The following is a 21,337-nucleotide window of genomic DNA, read 5'->3' on the forward strand; positions in this document are numbered from 1 at the left end:
GCTGCCTGTCTCCCCTCTGGTGAGCCTTGCTGTACTAACATTGACTGCGCATTATCTCTACTGTTAAGGACACTCCCCTTGGAGTTAACTGTATATGCACCTATTGTCTTTCATTATTGTACCATGAGTTTCTGCTAATAAAAGCCATGATTATTGTTTGACCACATCGTCTTTGTCTACTTCATCAACTGGCACTTCACAAGCCTTCTCTGCCCTTCAATAAGATCATGGCTAATCTGATGATGGGCTCATCTGTACCTACCTTCCTTTTTCCCCATGTCCCTTAATTCCCTAACTATGTAGAAATCTATCCAACCTTGTCTTAAATATATTGACTGAGGTAGCCTCTACTGCTTCAATGGGCAGCAAATTCCACAGCTTCACCATCCTCTGGAAAAAGCAGTTCCTCCTCATTGTTCTAAATCTACTACTCTGAATCTTGAGGCTATGTCCCCTAGTTCTAGTCTCCCCACCAATGGAAACAACCTACCTACCTCTATCTTATCTATGCCTTTCATAATTTTATATGATCCCCTCTCATTCTTCTAAATTCCAGCAAGTACAGTCCCAGATGACTCAATCTCTCATCATAGGCTAACCTCCTCATCTCTGGAATCAACCTGATGAATCTCTTCTGCACTACCTCTAAAGCCAGTACATCCTTCCTCATGTAAGCCGACCAATACTGTACACAGTATTCCAGAGGCGGCCTCACCAGTACCTAGAGCAGTTGCAGCATAACCTCCCTGCACCTCTACTCAATCTCTCTAGCAACATTCCATTTACCTTCTTAATAACCTGCTGCACTTGCAAACCAACCTTTTGCGATTCATGCACAAGTAGTCCCAAGTCCTTCTGCATGGCAGCATGCTGCAATCGCTTGCCATTTAAATAATAATCCAATCTTCCATTTCCCTTTTAAAGTAGATAACCACACATTTGTCAACATTGTACTCCATCTGCTAGACCCTCCCCACTCACATAACTTAACTATCTCTCTCTCCAGACTCTCCATATCCTCTGCACAATTTGCTTTTCCACTAAATTTGTTGTCATCAGCAAACTTAGATACACTACTCTTTGTCTCCTCTTCCAGATCGTTAAAGTATGCCATGAACAATTGTAGGCCCATCACTGACCCCTGCAGCACAATGCTCAACACCGATTGTCAACAAGAAAAATACCTCTGTATCCCAACTCTGTTTTCTATTGGTTAACCAATCCTCTACCTATGCTTATACATCACCTCTAACTCAATGCATCCTTATCTTCTGTTTCAGTCCTTTATGCGGCACCTTATCGAACACCTTCTGTAAATCCAGGTAAACAACGTCCATCTGCTCCCCTCTGTCTACTGCGCTCATTATATTCTCAAAGAACTCCAGTAAATTTGTCAAACAGGACCTGCATCTGCCTGATGGTTCCATTTTGCTCTATATGGCTCACTATATCAAGCCAGTAATTTTCAACTTGAGGTGCAAAACTTGTCCCTACAGTCCACTCATGTTTGAATACATGACCCCTGAGGCTTTGATAATCTTGAAATCATTTAGTCAGAGAGTTGGCACAAAAAAAACTAAAAATGTACTAGTTAAGCCAACGATCAGTTCAGTTACAAGCCCGAACCTTCTATGACACGTGATATCTTCATTTGCTTCTGAAGGAGATGTGGGGCACATATTAAATCTTGGGTCAATGAAAAGGATATTTTATGGCAATTAGAGAGGGCAGATACTCCAAAAATGTAGGTATTGTAGGTTAATTAGGTATAATTGGGTGGCATAGGTTTCAATGGCTGTAATCGGCTTCTACCATATTGAAAATAAATTTAAAAAATGGACTCTTTATCTTCTCATGAAGAAACAACATTCCAAATTGGACCACAAACTGAGTATTGTTTAGGTTTGTAAAAATGCTGCAAGTCTCTGGAGAAGGATGTGAACCATAAACTTCTTAGTCTATATAAAAAACAAATATTGATGGTGATTTAAAATGAATTGCTACTTTGTTATCAATTGTTATACAGTGGTGCCCCAAGCCAAAAGCCCGAGAACCAATTTGCATTTATATAGCACTATCGATAGTTCTCCTTGAAACATATTATCAGTATTGGGCTTGAAACCATTTGGGTGGAGTGAAACAAACCAAGACCCACAAGGCATCAAGACTCAAGGCTTCTTAAATGTTTATTGTATTATGTATTATTTAAAACATTATTAATGCTATAAGATTATCAAAGGAACTGGAAGAAATTGTTTAGGGTATTAAGATAGGAAATATGCACTCTGCAGCCTTTGGACTGTACTAATGTTATCCAGCTTTTACTCTAAATGTTACCTTAACACTCTGACATTGGCCTAAACCCTGATTTTGGACATTACTCATCTCAGTGATTGAGCAAAATAGTTGCCCCCCATTTGTATAGGATGATCAGATTGACTGCAGTTTTTGTACCAGACATCACTGGTTACCAACAACCCTACCCCAATTTTATCACCAAGTGAATCATGTCTGTATCAAATAATTGAGCAAACCTCTTCCTATGGGATTGCAACTTCTGTGCTAAGTTTATTTCTCGTGTCCATGCATTTCTGTGAGGGGCCTTGGACAAAGTGGTGACTCTCTGTCTTCCTTGCCATAGACAAAGTTAAAGAATTTCATGAATGTCACATTCTAAACGTAGTATTGCGTGACAATAATGGAATCTTTACCTTTATCTTTTAATTAATCAATTTTTTCTGGAGATCAAACATTTCACCAAATAGTTGTTTTGATCAGAAAGAGCCGATCAGCATGTGGAGAGGTTTTGCATTCCATGCAAATTCTGAAGATGGTTATAATAGAGTCTCAGTGAAGGTAAAAATTAATATAAATTATATCCTTGGATGTTTTCTTTATGATCCTTTTAAGCCTGTAGCCAGATTTACTAAATTTTACTATGAAAAGTTATTGATTTTAATTATGGCATTCTATACTCATAGATATTTTGGTCAATGTTTATTAATGTTGGTTCACCAGGAGTTAAATTCATTTCTTGGTGGAGATAACAGGATACAACACAGGAAATGTAATTAAACCTGCCAAGACCCTTCATAGTTGTGTAATCAAATGACATTTGTTTGGAAGCCATGCAAGGTAATATTAGAACAAATGAATGAATGCAGGCTTTTAATGTTAAGCCCTCATATTTTTCCCCAAAATGTTGATTTTTTTTTTGCTTGCTTTTAAATATACTAATCAGAGACTTGTTCTCTTTTTTTGTCTTTAACAGTGGATGATAGGATGATAGGATTCCTGGTTTACATTCCTGACACTCTCTAATCGAGGATTTGGCAGATGAGCCTATCCTACTCAGATTACTTCAAGTAAGTGTTTTGCCAATAACCTTTCATCAGTAGCATAATCCAAGTCCTTTTTACCTTGAATCCAAAGGATATTGTCCTTTAACTAAATGATCTGCTATTCGAATTGAGACCTCGTCACACGAATGTACATGTGGCCACTGCAGCAGACAAAATACAGATAAATGCACACAGAGTTATTGAATGGGTTCAAAGTGCATGAGGAAATGCACATAATGTTCAAAAAAGCACAGCTTGAAGAACACAGTCATTTGGTTCTGGGGTGGGGCGGGGGGGTGGGGGGTGGCATCAAATTCTGCTGACGGACCTTTAACCTAAATCACAGACAGTGTCTTTTTCTTCTGATGGCTTCTGACATGCTGACCCTTTCCAAAATTTTCTTTTTTATTATTATTTCTAGGATTCAATCTTTATGCTCTTTAGTGTTTCATGGAGACGTGTACAACAGCTATTAGCGACAACAAATACATTTTTTTTTACTATGGCACAAAACTATGCTGAACCAAGCTGCCTTAAGAGATAGGTAGAAAAAAAAGAGGTATTCTTGTTTAAATATACCAAAATACTTTTTTGTGTGGTGATTCATTAGTATACATAAAGACTTTATCCAAGACAGTATTGGAGTCTATTTGCATTAATGTGGCGTGAAATTGGATTGTCATCATTTCTTTCTGTATAATGTATCAGAATCATACACCTCTTCTTCCTTTTTACACTTGCAAGGCCTTTAACATTCCTTATACATTACACACAGAGAACATTATTCTTTGCAAAATCACAAGCTTAATCATGATAATGTCAGTTTCTTAGTGGTGAATTTAATAACTAGATATATCTATTAAAACATTTCTGCCAGCAAAAATACAAATCAAAGGAAGCATTCATTTCTTTTTTTTGCAATGCTTTATCCTGAGCAACTGAATAACCCCACTGTTGGAGTGATTTTAAAAAAAAATCCTTCATACAAGATTACAAATACCCTGGCTTTTTAAAAATCTGCAACTGGGCTGATGGCTTAATCAGCTATTCATAACTGAATTTGCACAGAGAACTGATGCAAGCTGAGTCTTTTGCCATGAATTACAGTGTGTTTATATACAGTAAACTGACAACTATAATTCACAATGCTGAACAACCATTTGATGTGCAGCAGAGGTTGGGCATTGATGCTCCATCTACAAAGTTGTCACCACATCAGATGTACATGAAACAGGGACAATGCAATCCCTTTGTACAGGGCTGCTTTCATTAAAATCAACAGAACTAAAATCAGCTCTGAAAAAAATTAGCCCAGAAATACTGTTTTTAGTCTTTGTGGAGGTCTTTAGGAAATTTATCAGAATGTTACCTGGATTGGGAAATATGTCTTGTGAGGCAAGGTTTGCAGAGATAGGGCTTCACTCTTTGAAGTTAAGAAGGATGAGAGGTGATTTAATAGAGGTCTACAAGATTATGAGAAGCATAGGTAAGGTCGACAGTCAGCACCATTTCCCCAGGGAGGGAGAAGCAAACGCCAGAGGACATGTGTACAAAGTGAAGGGAGGAAAGTTTAGGGGAGACATCAGGCTTTTTTTTTACAGAGAGCTTTGGGTGCGTGGAATGCATTGCCAGGGGTGGTAGTGGAAACTGGAACAATAGGGACATTTAAGAGACAGTCACATATTTGAATGAAAATTATGAGGTAGTGAGGGTTTTGTTTTTTTTTGTGTGTGGGTATATAAGGGTTGGCAAAACATCATGGACTAAAGGGCCTGTACTTTCCTGTCATGTCCTAAGGTATCTGAGATTACTTGATGAGATTACTTAGCTTGCATCAAATATTAATGCACCAATGTATTTGAAATAGTAGATAACATATTTTAGATGATTGAGGAAAGCATAAAAATTAAAATAAAGTTGAAGAATAACAATATATATTGCAAAAATAGCATGAAATATGAGAAATACCCAGCAGTTTCGTCAGTATCTATGGAGGGAGAAACAGATGCAACAGTCTGGCTATATCCTGATGTTCGAATTGGAATAAATGCAATGCTGCCACCAGACACAATTTCTCCCATTCCTTTCAATTTTTTAGAAAGGTTACTTCCAGACCCACTCTTCTTTCCGTACTGTGCCTCCCTTTCCATTCCACGATACGTTCTCGATCAAACCTAGGGGATCCACTTTCTTCTCAGCTCATCACGTAGAAAAATACAGCTCAGAAAACAGGCTCTTCAGCCCATCTTGTCTTAAAAACACACCAAAATGCTGGAAGAACTCAGCCAATCTTTCAGCATCCATAAAAAGCAAAGATATATTGCTGATATCTCGGGTCAGATTTCTGCTCGAAACATCAGCAATATACCTTTGCATTTTGTGTAGGCTGAAAATCTGGCTGAGTTCCTCCAGCATTTTGGTGTGTTTTTACTACAATCACAGCATCTAGACTTTCATGCTTCACTCAGTCCATCTAGTCTGTGCTGAATTATTATTCTGTCTAGTCCCATTGACTTGCACCCAGTCCATAACCCTCCATACCTCTCCCATCCATGCACCTGTATAATTAAAAAAAAATTAAAACTGAGCCTGCATTCACCACTTCAGCTGGCAGTTCATTCCACATACCCACTACTCTGTGTATGAAGAAATTCCTCCAAAACCTCTCGCTTTTCACCCTTAACCCATGTGCTCTGGTTTGTATCTCATCTAACCTCTGTTAATAATGCCTAGTTAAATTTACCTCTTCTACCAGAGTATCAAATGTCCATGGCAGGCAAAACTTTATTTCCAGTAAGCATTCAATCAGATGGCATGTAAAATGCACTGCACAAGATAAAATCTAATGGGAACATTTATTATGGATTAAAGATATTTCAGGTCATAGAATGCAGGGAATCAATATAAATGAGACTTTTTCAGCTTGGAAATATGCAACTAGTGAAGTGTCCCAAGGATCAGTTGCTGGCTTTCAATTATTTACTATCTATTCTTTATTTTTTGAATACTTTATTAAAAAATTTAAAACCACAATTACATCAAATTCTAATAAAATTCATATATAGAAAAAATATATGTGGATAATTGTAATGGAGGATTTAGACCATGCTTTTGCTTATGCAAGGCTGAGTATCAGTAATCTACTTTGAGAATAATGTAAGAATCAACAGACATAAGCTAAATTCCACCATGGGGCCCAGAGATGCAGTTATCTGACAAAAAGACATCTGGAACCAAGAACGTTTAATCTTCCTGCTTGTTAGCCGGTTGCTGAAGTTTGAGATTGATGGGATTGTTGGTCGCAGACTATCAGGCGAGACCTTGCAGCTAAGTAAATCATTGTATTCAAAGTGATAAGCTAGAAAGTTGTGGTATTTGATAGAAGTCTAGGCGTGCTCGGTTATCTTTTTTTTTGCGCAGGGAATAGGTGCTTGAGTAAGTAATTTTTGGGTAATATAAGCCGTGGTCCCGCTGCTGAAGTTTCAGACTCTCTGAGGGGTGGAAACGTCTCTCAGCAAGAAAAAGAACTTCTAGAGTCCAACCAATGTCTTGGTCGGGAGAGGTGGAGAAGTTGCTACCGGCGCCCCGACAACCTACTACAAGAGTGCGGTCGTTGCCTCGCTTCGGCAGTTGGGACCAGTTCAGGCGTTGATAAGTATAATTGGAAAGGGCTTGCATATTGTAGTTTGAAATCAGCTTTAGATTTAGTAATAAAGATTTGTATAAACTGAAGTGCTCTCGGTGTGTGTCTCTGTTTTCTTTTGGTTGCTCAAACACTGTGACCAATCTAAAATGAACAAAGTGAGAGGTACAAGTTTATCCAGGATAATAATATATAACATATAACAATATATAAAACCCAACTTCCCTCTCACTCCCCATTAATTCCCATCCTTCTTCCCCTATCTATTCTAATGACTGGGAAGAGGGGACAGGGCGTTAGTGATTATATTTTGCTTGTGAACAAAAATAGTCAGCTGGTCTGCTGCGATGAAGATATTTTGACTCAACAACAGGATTTAGGTTCAGTGAGTGGGAGAAGAAAATTTGGTAAATGGAGTTTGAAGATGGAAAGTGTGAGTAATGCACTTTGGTCAGAGAATCAAAAGGAAGAATGAATGGCAGTAGCGGATTAACTGCCACCTGGGCCCCAGGCTGAGCTTTAATAAGGCCTGCACCCTTGACCTGGACCCCTGCCCTATGGCCCCCACCCTTTGTTGAATACAATAAAGTGAAATTGTTCCATTTATTAGCCTTTGTGTGTGATTCCCCCACATATTCTAAATTTATCCACTGGGTATGAGCTGGGAATATACAGTTGGTGTTTGGTTGGAGGATGGGTGGAAAAACATTGTTAAAATCAAACAAAACTTTACCTTACAGAAGCTATCTGCCAGCCCTGAATAATTTGAAAAGTCTTTTGGTTACAAAAAGATAAATAAAATCAGTTCTAAAAATGTCTTAATACAAAATAACTCGGGAGAAAGGAGAACCTTTTTTTTTAAAAAAAGGAAACTGCTGCAGGAGGCAGATCTCAGACCCATGTGAGCATTGATTGACAGGTAGCATTGGGACTGGCGGAGACTGAACTGATAGATGGGATCTAGATCCTGCTGCTGATTGACAGATGAATGCGGTACTTTCATGAGCCTTGATTGAAAGGTGGACCCATGATGACAAGTAGTTATATTGATGTACCAGTGGACACCTTAGCATCATAAGGGATTTGGAACAGAGAAGGGCTTCTTAGTCGAAATTTGCTAAAGGTTGGCAGATTTTACAAGATGAATATTCACATCTCAATCAGCAGATAAATAATGTCTGTTACCAGGTGACCTGATTTAATTACGTGATTGATCAGGTCCACGGATTGTGCAGTGAAATCCCACATTAACATGTATCTAAGTACAGTGCACCCAATAGATGATCTGCAGAAATTGTTCTTCTGTACATTAAACATGTTCATGCATTCACACAAAAAAATACTCAATATGTTTTGTTTTAAGCAGGGCACTGTTACAATACTTTGGAAATTGTTATAGTACTCCCACTCATTCATGAATTTCCCCACAGCAGCCCAGTCTCACACAACAACAACCTTCTCATCTGTACAGAACTGCTGCTTTGAAGTGACATTATCGCTTTATTCAATCTGCAGGGATCAGACCCTGGCCCCGAGGATCCCAGTCCCAATTTCTCACAACATGCATTCATGCTGAAAACAAAATCTTGATGCATTTTGTGAGAAAAGAGCGCCTTGATCGACAGAGCTGTATACTTATATGGACCACTTTAATGTGCCGAGAGCCAATACATCCCCCCAGCCCCTCCCCAGAATTATAGTGGATGAAAAGACAAATGAGAAATCATAGGAGGCCATCAGGAGCAAGAGAGAAACAGTAAGAAGACCAGTCTTTTGGGGGCGTTCAGGTTCTCCTGCATGGTCTGTCTACAGTCTGAAATGCTGGAGGGATGGAGAATTGTGAAGTGCAATGGATGGAGGAGGTCCATGGCAGGTTTGGAACCCACTCCCCCCACCACTCCCCCTGCTGAATTTCTTAAATGGAAGTTTGAGCCACCCCACAGTCACCCTAATGACCCCCCCCACCCCCGATTAGATCTCTTCTGATGCAGGCTCTGCCAGTAGTGATGACGGGCCCTCTTACCTGGTGGGGCCCTAGGCTTCAGCCTACTCAGCCTAATGGTTAATGTGCCATTGGAGGGAGGCTGTAAAAGAGTAGAATATATCTTTTTGATATTGTGTCAGAGCTTTACAGCATAGAAACAGGGCCTTTGGCCCACCATACCCATGTCAACCTATCTCTATGAATCTCATGTACTAGCACGAGGTTCATAATTTCAGAGATGAAAGACAAAATTTTGCAGACATTCAGCTTTCAGTAAAAACACAGAAATGCTGGAGGGAACTTAGTAAGTCTTGCAGCATTCATAGGAGGTAGAGATATATAACTGACATTTCAAGCCTTCTTTACCTCCTATGGACACTGTGAGGCCTGCTGAGTTTCTCCAGCATTTTGTTTATTTTTAACATAAATTATGTACCTTGGCAATTGAAGAGCTACTCTAGATACTTAAATGTTGTGAGAGAACCTGCCTTTACCACCCACTCAATCACAGTGACAGATTCCAACCACCCGATGAGTGGAAAGGTTTCTTGCTCAGTTCCTCTCCAAACTTAAAAAAAAAATCCTTACCCTAAACCTATGCCCTTTTGTAGTACCCCTGCGACAATGAAAAAGAAGCATAGAAGTTAGCATGCAGGTGCAGGAAGTAATTCAGATGTCAAATGGCATATTGGCCTTTATTGCTGGAGGAATGACATTAAAGGTAGAGAAGCACTCTGGAAACTTGATTGGCTGTACCAAGGGAACTGTGTACAGTTTTGGTCTTTTTATTTATTACCAGCTTTGGAGCCAACCCAAGAGAAGGCCATTGGGCTGAGAAGTTGTCCAGTTGCAAAGATCTGTATTTTTTGGAGTTTAGAAGAATGAGTGGTGATCTTATTGAATCTTAAGATCCTAAAGAGCTATGGCAGGGTAGAAGAAGAATTGTCTATCGCAGTATAAGAGTCTTGAGCAAAAGGACGTAGTTTCAGACAAAGAGAGCCATCTTTTATACAGTAACTGAGGGATGTAGGAATTTAATTTTACAGGAGGTCTTGAATGTTTTGAATTCTCTATCTAAGAAAGGTCAGGAGGCTAGATCTATGTGAAAGTCTGGGAATTGGAGGTTATGTAGAACTGACTACAAGAGGAGAGGAGTCTGGAATATTTATCTTTGCCTGGATGAATGCTGATCCAACAATTCCATAGAAGCTTGACCCTGCCATAACAAACATTATGAATGGAAGGAAAGACTGAGTGACCCACTCAGCTCCTACTTTCCGCTGTACTTGCATGTCCTTGTATTCTCGTACATCTTTGACCATCCTCTACTCCATTTGGCATTCTCTGCCATACTGACAAGGTCATATGATGATGTTTTGCTGAGATCTGATCACTTTCCAATTCATTCGCCGACCTAGATCTGTGTCTTCAACTTCCTGTACTCTTCTTGTAAACAAAGAATAGTTCCACATTGGGCAATTTGCAATCTTCCAGACTCAGTTATGGTCGACAATTTCAAACCACTACTTATGGCACATGTTTTTCTAATAGGAATCCACACTTCTTGATGCATACATCTTGATTCTTCACTTGTCTAATTACCACTTTTGCTTACACCCGGCATCTTATTTTTATCTTTCCATCCAAGCGGAGTCTTAGCTCTTGTTACTTTTCCCACTCTATAGTTCCCTTCTCCTGTCATTGCTGAGAAATTGTTACAAATGCTTTTACTTCCAATATTTACTCTATATGTGTCTCCTAGATGCTGCCTTACCTGCTGAATATTCTTGGTACTTTTTGCTATAATTCCAGCAACTTCAATATTTTACTGTCACTTTAAAATATTCCACTTGCTTTTATTCTGCAGCAAGAGATGTAGTTAAAAAAATAAATGTTTCTGTAACAGAATCTCTATTTGTATTTAATAGACCTCATTGATACTGAGCTTTAGATTGTCACTGAGTTCAGAGAGAAATACTATTTATGTTTTCCAGCATTTACTTAAAAATCCTTAAGCTTTTGGTGTGGTAATTAAAAGTGAAGGCTGTTTCAATTTTTAAAAAATGGAAACATTTCACCAATTAGTTTACATTCAATTGGCAGATATTCTATGCCGCAGTGGTTCCCAACCTTTTTTCTTTCCACTCAAATCCCTATGCCATCAGTGCTCTGTGATTAGAAAGGGATTGCTTAAGGTGGTATGTGAGTGGGAAGGGAAGGTTGAGAATCACTGCTCTAGACCTAATTGTTACTGAAATATTTTGCTTGAGAAAAATTGTCATTGGCCCATTTCCTTTGGAGTTATGAAACCCTGCACATAACAAATCAATTCGATATGATTAAAACAGTGGTTTTCAAACTTTTTCTTTCCACCCACATACCACCTTAAGCAAATCCCTTACTAATCACAGAGCAACAATGGCATAGGGAATACTTAAAGAGAAATGTGAGTGGAAAGAAAAAGGTTGGGAACCACTGTTCTATGGTGAGTGACATCTCAAAACAGTTCCGCCATTTACAAGGTACAAATCAGAAGGGTCTTGGAATATTTCTCTTTGCCTGGATGAATGTCAATCCAACAATTCCATAAAAGCTTGACCCTGCCAGGTCAAAGCAGTCAACTTGATTGCCATCCCATGCGTCATGCTAACTAATCATTCTCTTCATCATACTGTAAACTCACAGTGGCTTCAGTAAGTACCATCTGCAAAATGCACACCATTATTTACTCTGGTAACTCAACAGCACACCTAGGACTACAAACTCAACTGCGAAAGGACAAGGGCATCAGCGATCAGGGCACCAGTCTTATAGGAACTTCATCAACTTACAGGCTCCCTTTCAACTAGCATAGATCCTCATTTGGAAGTATGTTGCCATTCCTTCATTAACTATTGGAACTCCAAACCCAACAGCACATGGTGTTACCGTCACTGGAAGGACTTCAGTGATTCAGGAAGATGGCTCACCATGGCCTTCTCAAGAGATAGGAAATGAATACTGTTCTCCCCAGTAATGCTCAAATCCCAGAAAACAATTAATAATAAAATGCATTCCCAATAATGGATAATGTGCAAAAATAGAGAAGGAACTTGTTTCCGTCATGAGAGATTGCGGTTTCTGCAGTCAATAGAAATGCTTGCAACAATAGGAACTGTCATAATAAATATCACCAGAGTTATGTTCAATTCTTAAATTCCAACAGGTGTGCCTGACATAATGTATAACCATACGTTCAGGATTACAAATTAGATAGACACTAAACAAGTGAGCACAAGCTATTTCAGTAATCACACAACATATTCCAATGGCTGGAACTTAAGACACTATATGTGAACAAGATGAATCATAGCACCATAGAACATTAGAGCCCTGCTAGTCTGTGCCAAATTATGAATCTGCCTAGTCCCACTGACATGCACTCAGCCCATAGCCATCCATATCCTTCCCATCTACGTACTTGTGAAGAAAGAAACAATAAAGACAACATTATTCCACTTTAGGCATTGTATCCCTTCCCATGCACGATGCCAAATATGCTCTCTTGGGATGAATCAAGCTCTGATACAGTTCTTGATTCGAAACATAAATTAGTAAGTATTTTGATCGCTTGTAGTTTCTATGAGTCAGACCTGATCAGCTGCTTTCCTGAGATAACATTTTCATGAAGCTGCATGATAAAATCCATCATGTTACTATAGGAACAGAGCATTGCTAATCTCTTTGCTCCTGATCATTCCTTTCAGTAGGGGATCACTCTATTCTCAACTTTGACTTAAAGTTTCTTCATTAGATACCTGATGCAGCATCAATTACCACAAAAGACTGAGGTCAATAGGCTTTTATTGACTATAGACTGGAGCAGCAACCAGCAGGAAGAGTGGGGAGCATGCAAAGGGGTCATGGGTAGGATCAGTCTCGGGAGGTGTGTCCAGCCGGCAGTAACCAATATCAGTAGAACAGTAGTTTACCATTTCTTTTTTTTTGCATTCATTGTCATAGTCCAAGTCAAGTTGCCATGAGTTCCTCTGTTTGGGAAATTGGTCAGATTGTACTTGTGCCAGAACTATCAGCTCCTTGGTGTCTAACCTGGAATTGGTGATTTAAAAATGACAGTTGGTTTCAGGGCAGTTTGCAGAAAAATCCATGGACATTATGATGCTACAACATATCAACAAAAAGAATGCACACGCTATCACCTTCCACACTGCAGAATATCCAAGGCATTTCATAATAAGATGAATCTTAAAAAAGGAGGAAATTGATTCCAGACTGAATAGAGAGTTGCTGGAGGGTGTCTAAACTCTTAATCAAAATGGGGAGTCTAAAGGCTAGTTATAAAAGTGGGAAGTGACAGTGAATGCAGAGGACAAATTGATGTATTTGGGCAGTGGAGGCTCATGGGTTGGAAGGGCCTGTTATTGTACTGTATCTCTAAATTAAAAATTAAAATATGAAGTGTAGGCTTAAACATCGTGCGTGCAATTCAGGAATGTTACCTGTTAAATATGAAGCAGTGGGGAGAAAAGATAATGCAGGTCAGCAACAAGGGCAAGTTGGTTCAGGATTGGATCTAGATTTTGGCATTTAGGCACAGCTGAAAAGTGCAGAAGTTGAAAGGTCATCAAGGTTTTGAGTAATCAAATCAAAGTCAAGCTTTAAGTGCTCCATCTCCAGGCAGATTGAAAGGACAGAGGAAGGCTGTGGCATTTTAAAAATATTCTAAAGTCATGATCTCTGCTGACGAGAGGAGCTTTTATTACACATCATTGGTTGGCTGAGCAGGTGGCTGTTTTTATTCCATATGATGAAAATTCTCACACAATTCCTCTCTTATGGAGAGGAAAGATAAATGTTTAAGTTAGAACAGTGAATGACATTGAGAAGATAATAGACACAATGATATTCAGAAGCATCACTTTTAATACTTTTAATGCATCACTTTTAATACCCAGTCTCTTATGGAGAGGAAAGATAAATGTTTAAATTAAAACAGTGAATGACATTGAGAAGATAATAGACACAATGATATTCGAAAGCATCACTTTTAATACCCGATCTTTTTAAAAGGTGGGTGGTCACAGGTTAGAGGTTACTACAGATGGGTTTGTTCCAAATTCTTGTAATGTATCCTGTAAACTGTACTGGTTTCAGCCACATTGGTGGCTGGTTAGACTAGTGGTGATGAAGGTATTGCAGTTCAAGTGAAATAGATTACAATGTTATCTATAATGGAAAGAGTACGAAAAGTTTGCTACCAACTGGAGAGAGATATTGTAGGGGTGGAACAGACGCACAGTTTGCGACAGGGTCAAAAATCTCCCTTATGTTTCGCAAAGAAAATTGTGACATCCATATTCTGAGAAAATAATGTGGTGGGAAAGGACTTTAAAAATTAAAAACGTAAAATGATGGAAATATTTAGCAGGTAATTTGGTGCCTGTGGAAACAGGAACAGAGTTAATATTTCAGGTTCCAACTTAATCAAAGTAAAGGACCTGAATGGTGATAGAACCATAGAAATCTACAGCACAGTAAACAGGCCACTGGCCCTTCTGATGTGTGCTGAAACATCATTCTCCTACTCCCACTGACCTGCACCCATTTCATAACCCTCCAGACCTTTCCTATCCATGTATCTATCCAATTTATTCTTAAAACTTAAGAGTGAGCCTGCATTTACCATGTCAGATGGCAGCTCATTCCACACTCCCACCACTCTCTGAGTGAAGAAGTTCCACTTAATGCTCCCCCTAAACCTTTCCCCTTTCACCCTAAAGTCAGGTCTTCTCATATTTATCCATTGTAATCCAAGTGGAAACAACCTACTTGCATTTACTCTGTCTATACGCCTCATAATTTTGTAAACCTCTATCAAATCTCCCCTCATTCTTCTATGCTCCAAGGAATAAAGTCCTAACCTATTTAATTTTTCCCTGTAACTCAGGGACATCCTAGTAAATCTTCTATGCACTCTTTCAATCTTACTGATATCCTTCCTGTAACTTGGTGACCAGAACTGCACACAAAACACCAAATTTGGCCTCACTAATGTCTTATACAATCTTACCATAACATCCCAACTCTTATACTCAGTACTTTGATTTATGAAGACCAAGATGCCAAAAGCTTTCCTCACTGTCCACAACACCTCCAAACTTAGTGTCATCAGCAAACTTGCTACTCCAATTTCCCACATTATCATTCAGATCAATGATATAGACATCTAGCAACAATGGTCCCAGCATCAATCCCCGAGGCACACCACTTATCACAGGCCTCCAGTCTGAAAATCAATCATCCACTTCTCCTATTCAGCCAATTTCAAATTCATTTTCCAAATGCCTAGTGCCTGAACCTTCTGAACTAACCTTCCATATGAGACCTTATCAAAGGCCTTACATCCAACATCCATAGTCTTTCCTTCATCTACTTTCTTGGTAACCTCCTTGAAAGCTCTATAAGATTCATTAAACACGACCTACCACACACAAAGCCATGTTAACGATCCTTAATCAGCCCTTGGCTGTCCAAATACTTGTATATCTGATCTCTTAGAACACCCTTCAATAATTTACCTACTACTGATGTCAGACTCACTGGCCTGTAATTCCCTGGTTTAACTTTGGAGCCTTTTTTAAACAATGGAACAACATGAACTGCCCTCCAATCCTCCGGCACCTCTCCTGTGGCTAAGGACATTTTAAATATTTCTGCCAGAGGCCCTGCAATTTCTACACTAGTCTCCCTAAAGGTCCGAGGTAACATCATGTCGGGCCCTGGGAATTTATCTACCTTTATTCCCTGTAAAACAGCAAGCGCCCCCTCCTGTTTAATCTCCATATGCTCCATGCCTCTACTGTTTGTTTTCCTTCTTTCCTTGTACACTATTCCAGTTTCCTGAGTAAATACTGAGTAATTTTTTTTCCTATCTTACAAGATTATACATTTACTGATGCATAGGCTCAGTAGTTCTTTTTGGTGCTCTAGAATTCTGCCTTTGAGTTTTTCTGTCTGTTCCAACAGCCCCATTCTTTCTTTGTCTTCATTCTGACAGATTGTTCAACAGTAACAGAGTGAAGAATGATGCTTACTATTTTCTCTCTTCCTGCTGTTTCCATCCCCAACGACCATGCTCAGTGAAAGAGATGCAGTTCTTTAAGTTAGCAGGTTTCAACTAATATACGGCATTCCTTCAGGTCCCTGGTTGTTCCTTGTTTCCTGCTGTTCTCATATTGTCAAGCACCGGCCCTTTTTTGGGAATAAGATGACCCCATTATCTTAATAGGATCAGTTCCCTGGGAATTTTAACAGGTAGAGATCCCACTCAGCCTACTGTCTGACAGAGGTTTTAACAGCCATCAGTAATCATAACACCACCTTAGTATTATTTGAATTTAAAGCTTACTGAGAAATCAGAGGGATTTGTAGAATATGTTTCGGTTACCAATGGACATAGCAGGGACATTTGGTTCCTCTGTGCATAATCCAATCACGCTAGGAATTTGTAAACTAAAATCAGAATTATTGCACATATATCCATTAAAAATGGGAAGAACTGCAGGTTAAATTTCAATGCTGTTTTATTTGAAAATGGACATGCGGAGATAAATCCAGAGCTTTGGCAAATGAAATAACTGGCGCAGCAATCCTGTTTGTTTAATCTTGAAGAAAGATGTGAGGGCAGAAGAACAATTAAACTTTGCTGCAGCCTTTTGATACAATCTTTTCAATGTTTCTTTTTTTTTTAACCATGTTGTTCTTTCGACATCTCTCCGAATTTATTGGAAGTTATTCACTCTTGAAGGGGACAGGGTTGGCAGCAGCAAGAGTGTTTTTTATTAATATCAAATAAAATCCTTGATAAAGGAAGGGGTCAGCATGATGCGAAGTGGTTAGCGCAACACCTTTACAGCGCCAGAGATTGGGAAAAGGGTTCAAATCTCGCACTGGCGGTAAGGAGTTGGTACGTTCTCCCCGTGTCTGCATGGGTATACTCTGGGGGCTCTGGTTTCCTCCCACCTTTTGAAGCACATTGGAGGGTGTAGGTTAATGGCGTGTAAATTGGGCGGCATGGACACATGGGCCAAAATGGTCTGTTACCGTGCTGTATGTCTAAATTAAAAAAAAATATTCAAGAGAATACCAGGCTAATCCATTTTATACAGGATTCTGGATAGTGATCATTTATTGGATTAATTATCCCAAAACATAAATTTAAGTGGTGCAAGTGGAAAGTTAAGAATACTAAATTCAGATTATCAGGTTTGATCTCTATAAAAGTATGAGTATTTATTAAAAAATCACAAAGCTGCTGTAAAATGAAAACAGAAACACCAATATTATTTGAGAAAGTAACATCACTGAACTTGAATTGCCTGGTTTACAGGCAACTCTGGATGCACACCAATAGAGTCGAACCTTATCTACCCTGTGAAGGTGATCCAGTAACCACATGGCAAGAAGTGAACAAAGAATAATATTAGTAGTGCCATTTCAGTACTGTGTTGAAAGATAGCCACCATTTCAGTTTGAATTAATTACGTTTCACACACACGGGACACCTGACTCTTGTTATTAGATATTGTATATCTTATGACTCAGTTATTCTATTAATGTGATCCCTACTGAAGTCTTTGCTTAAATTTTTTAGATCCAAATAGAACAATAAAATGCTATTGATGCACCATCAAATAATCACAAAACACTGAAGTTGTGAAACAGATATGCATTTATTAACTATAGACTGGAACAGTTGTTAACCTCATTTACTGATCAAGGCAGAGTGAAATGGGGAGCATGCAAAGGGCGATGGGTAGGTTTGGTCTCGGGAGGCATGTCCAGCCAGCAGCAGCTAATTATTGCATAACGGTGGTTTACCACAGCTATTCTGTTTTAATTCCTAGATCCCGACAAGTGCAGAGAGTTAAAATTCCTCCTTCAGTGCTAATAAAGGAAAATAGATTATTTTTCCCTCACACACACTCACTCACTCACATGATACTCACTCACTTTAAGAAACTACCATAGGTCACTTTCAGATTCAGATTTCAGATTTATTGTCAGATTCCATACATGACATCAAATACAACACTGATATTCATTTTTCCTGCAGGGGTGGCAGAATTACCACTAATGGGTAGTGCAAATAATAAACTGTACACAGCATAAGCATGTAAGCAAATAAAAGAACTGTAAGCAGATAACTAATGGAAACAAACTGACTGTGCAGAGAGAACAAAAGAAATTCAATAAAGTGCACAAGTAAGAGTCCTTACTTGAGGGTTTGATTGAGTTTGTTCCTGAACCTGGTGGTGCTAGCCTTGTGGCACCTAGACCCCTTTCCTGATGGCAGCAGTGAGAACAAAGCATATGCTGGGTGGTGTGGGTCTTTGATGATTGCTGCTGCTCTTGGTTCAACTTCTGACCTGGAAATTCTATCTCATTAAATGTACCATAAAACAATAATGCTTGGTGGATCATTATTCTTAAGCATAATGTGAAGTGCTGCATGCATGAGTGATGTGATTTACGATCTTTTGCACAGCTGCACATGTGATTTGGCAGTCTCCAGCAAATGAATGTGGAAGATTTCAACCATATAATGATCAATCAATTCTAACTTTTTATCTGTGTTGATTCCATTGATGTCTGAACAATGATGAAATTTAGATGTAATCCTTGAAGATACATGCTGCTTCCTTTGCAATTTCAATTTCATTGAAGCCTATCTGATTCAAGTGCTGTTGATCCGAATGCCCATGATATAACATAGGAACATAGGAACATAGGAAGTAGGAACAGGAGTAGGCCAAAAATGGCCCATCGAGCCTGCTCCACCATTCAATATGATCATGGCTGATCTAATTTATGACCTAACTCCACCTACCTGCCTTCTCCCCATATCCCCTAATAACAGTTCATGAGTGGTCAAGGCCAGTGCCATATTTTCATGCACCACTTAAATTGTTTAATTTAGACATTCAGCAAGGTAACAAGCCCTTTTGGCCCATGAGTCTGGGCTGCCTAAATACTTCCAATTGACCTACAACCCCAGTACGCTTCTGAAAGGTTGAAAGAAACCAGAGCACCCGGGGAAATCCATGCAGACAACGGGGAGAAGGTATTAATTCCAGTCAGGTAAAATTTTTGGTTGTTGCCAGCTACACGTAGAGATCATCTGACATGGGGATGGGCATTTGCTCGTTGTTAACAATTTTATTCAGACTAATCATATATAATCACAAAATGAAGGGCTACAATTAATGGGGTTGTCCATTCACCTTCATCCACACTGCACACTGTTCCAACTTTCACAACCATTCCTCCCACCCATGGCTGAAGAGAAAAGGTCATATGTATGTTCCAGCAGTGGATTGACCACACACCATGGTGGATGCAGGATGAACTCCAGTGATGATACCATAGAAATCATGAAACCAATTGGACCATGTATTAACTGTTTATTCAATCCCGATTGCGTTTTACTCAAACTGCATATTCAAGTCAAAGCATCCAAAACTAACCTTTACCCAGTAGTACTGGTCATTGTGTACTTATGATAATCATCAATAACTTGATTGTTTTGCCATTGTGCAGAACCATGTGCATTATTTCTCTTAAAGTCATTGGTGTAGCTCAGATTATGTTTGTAATGCGATCTTATCATTAGACAGCAAAATCTTGCCTATAACATTTCATTTAGCAAGGGAATTTTCAGAATCATTTTTAATTTGAAACTATTTGTACAGTAATTGGTGTTTTTTTTTAAAAGACTGCATTCTTCCACTTGGCATCCAATTGCTATACAAATATAATTTATCACATAGGTACATCTCCTCTGCTACATATATCATCAATATACATGGAACTCTCCGACATGGACTTAAGGTTTAATAACAATGGTTGTCTTCTCACCTTTCAGGTCACAAAAAACTGGTGGATTCGTAAAAAAAAAAGCCACCTCCATAACTGCGCCCCAGCGAAGAAGATGAAAAGAATGCTATTGCTCTATCTGCCACCCCTGGACCCTGGAACCCTACACAAACTGAAATTCCCTCTCATTCTAAGTTTGCTACGTCATGGTGCGACCAAGTGTCTGGCGGTATAACTGGATGTGTAGGCTGGGCTCATTAGCCTTGATTGCCAGCCAACCAAAGAGAAGGAAAACTCTGACTTCAACCTAGTGGTTCTCAACCTTTATTTTTCAAACTCACACATTGAGCAGCAGTGCCCTAATCCACTTCAACAGCGATTCTGCTTGATTGTGTAAAAGTGGGCTCCAGCGGAACTAAAAGCTCCACCTGATTACGTCCTTCATTGAGCTTGAACTGCAGGCTGGTCTTCAACACACGGTTCATGTTGTCATCATTTTTCTAAATTTTCAAATTCATAATTTAATTAATCATTGATTGTGTCCTCTGGCATTTGATTACATGTACCACATTCAAAGGTTTGTATTATTTCAGATGATACAAAGTCATAATTCATCTATAACATCTGAACTGCCTCACAAACAAACGATATTAGTATGTGAGGTGCTAATAATTTAGCTAGCATTTTGGAAGTACTCAAGCCCAGTGAAATTATAACTTTATTTTACACTGACCAGAGTACGTTATTGACTATTTCCACGTGCATTCATTTTGACAAATATATCCAGTCATTCATGGTAAATGCTTCCACTCTGTCATATTTATTAAGCTTTCTGATCTACCATTTGTGCTATTTCTGCAATTTTGCCTTGAGCCACAATTAAGCATGTTACTTTTCATTTTAGTGAAGCACCACATATAGCCTCTGTTACATTTGCAAGCAATATTGCTAATTGTTGACACTAATTCAAGGTGGACTTCATCATCATGGCTTGACTTTGTGAACGAAGATTTAGGAGGGATTGTAGACATGGGTAGGTCCTTCGAGCATGCGCAATGGACTTTTTAGGGAGATTGCAGTGTGCGTGGTACTGGTCCCTGGGGATTATCTGCCAAGTTAGGACGGGTTGTAGGTGTTCATTTGGAGAGTCCTTCTCCTCAATGGATGCCCTGATAAGGCTTCTTCCTGGGTTGAAGTCAGAGTTTTCCTTCTCTTAGGTTGGCTGGCAACCAAGGCTAATGAGCCCAGCCTACACATCCAGTTATACCGCCAGACACTTGGTCGCACCATGACATAGCAAACTCAGTGAAAACGGCAGACACTGATGAGAAGGCTTTGCTAATGATGCAGTAATGTAGGAGAGGCCATTTTCGGTGACCTTCTGCTGGCCAGCCAGACGGTGGCCACGCGGTGATCACTACACTGAGAAAGGAGAGGTGATGTATTACGCATGCACTTTCTCTAGGTGATCTGGACCTCTCCCACCCCCAAGGT

The 21,337-nt window shown here is 39.3% G+C and overlaps 1 long non-coding RNA gene across 1 annotated transcript in view; it reads left to right on the forward strand.

The window, feature by feature from the left end:
* LOC138751892 (uncharacterized) overlaps window positions 1-20,074 on the forward strand; it is a 41,538-nt gene extending 21,464 nt beyond the window's left edge. Inside the window, exons 2-3 of the long non-coding RNA XR_011350247.1 lie at window positions 3,272-3,365; window positions 19,893-20,074. This is a non-coding gene — a long non-coding RNA (uncharacterized lncRNA). The remainder of the gene's footprint in view (window positions 1-3,271; window positions 3,366-19,892) is intronic.
* Window positions 20,075-21,337: the final 1,263 nt, after the last annotated feature.

Source organism: Narcine bancroftii, chromosome 1 (assembly GCF_036971445.1).
Source record: "Narcine bancroftii isolate sNarBan1 chromosome 1, sNarBan1.hap1, whole genome shotgun sequence".
Lineage (NCBI taxonomy): Eukaryota > Metazoa > Chordata > Chondrichthyes > Torpediniformes > Narcinidae > Narcine > Narcine bancroftii.